The sequence below is a fragment of the Myotis brandtii genome, unplaced genomic scaffold (genome assembly GCF_000412655.1).
Source record: "Myotis brandtii unplaced genomic scaffold, ASM41265v1 scaffold216, whole genome shotgun sequence".
Taxonomy (NCBI): Eukaryota; Metazoa; Chordata; class Mammalia; order Chiroptera; family Vespertilionidae; genus Myotis; species Myotis brandtii.
The window spans coordinates 1,519,074-1,520,695 of record NW_005358092.1 but is presented as its reverse complement, the minus strand read 5'-3'; positions in this window follow the sequence as shown (position 1 = coordinate 1,520,695).

Below are 1,622 nucleotides of genomic sequence, written 5' to 3'. Positions count from 1 at the left end.
ACACTTGGCTTCCGGAAATGAAATGAAAGGAAAGGAAGTGAAAGGTAAAACATAAAGGACTGATTATAGAATGGAAGGCATCATTTCTGCTCTGTCTTATAAATGCCTGCAAGCAGGTAATGAGTAGAACCATCTTGATATAAAAACTCCATTCTATCTTTCACCTTCCCTTTGGTCATTTAAATCATTAATAGGGTCAGAGCCAAGAAAACCATTTCCCCAGGCCCCCTGACCTGCCTCTGCTTCTGTTTCCATGTACAGTAGCTGGAATAATTCGCCACCACTCATCCACCACAAGGGGGAACATGCTCTGTGCCTCAGTGCTGCTTGGACGCCCAGCATGAAGGCAGCCTGATAATTACAGGATTGGAGTATTGATCATCTACGGCAGTTCTCATGATGTCAAATTGCTTGATAGGGTTCTGTTGTCAAAATCACCATCAACATTTTCATCCTCATCATCATAGTCATTGTCAGTGGTGCTTTGTCTTCCTCCCTCTGTGCAGGTTCAGAGCCCATTCCAGGAGCACTCACCAGGTAAAGCACTCTATGCCTGCTCCAGTGCTCAAATGACTGTCCCTCTCTTCTCTTTGGTGCCTCTTAACTCAGTGACAACACAGGACACATTCTCAGAGGCCCAGCCCATAGTCACCAATCCACCTTGTAAAGCCTCAGTCATTACTAATAGCAGGTCCTCCAACAAGGTAAGTACTGGGTATAAATCCCATCATAGGAGGTTGCACAAGAAAGAACTTGACCTGGAAATAAACAGAGAAATGCTTCTTGATCAATCAAGTCATCATTCTCAAGGTTCAGATCCCCAATGACCTGTGTTCCAAGGGGGCAAGTATATGGGATGGCAAAGTTTATCTCTATCCTCATCCCATCTCCTCATGCCATCTGGTCTCACCCTAATTCCAACCACACACACATGTACATAGTGCACAAAGAGCACACACTTGCTCCTTTCTCCTCTGACTTAAACCCAAATACATCAGTCCTTGAATGACACACAACGGAGGTTTTCCTTGGAAAACTGAAATTTTTGAAGAAGGGAGAAACCTAAAATATAAAATATTTATGCAAGTTTAATAGGCTGGATTAGCAGGCAGAGGCTGGAAGGAAGACTAGGTAGGAGTCTTTCAACGTCTTTGCCTTCTAACTCGCATTCCGTCCGCCTGCTCAGAGGGATCACTCTGTGCCAGTCCCCTTGTGGGACACCGTGGGTAATGGAGGCATTGTCCCTGCCTCCCAGGTACTTATCATTTACCGAAGGCTTGCAGAACCCAGACTCTTCATTGTTTCTCCCAACAGACATGTATTGACTAATGCTGTTCTTTGCTGAACATGAACTAATGTGAGGGCCTGAGTTTTCTAGGCAATTTTGTTTGTAGAAAAGAAAACACAGAATCTAAATATAACTTAAGGAGAAGCAAGATGGCGGCGATATAGGCAGACGCGTCCCAGGTCTTGTCCTGGAGCAAACAGAGTAAGCAGCTGAAACTAATAACACCCATCCCGAAGTGGCGAATTTACTCAGCTGCAAATCCAAGCAACAGCAGCCCCCTGATCACCGCAGCCTCCTGATCACCACACCCTCTGTCTGAGGAACAGCAGCTGTA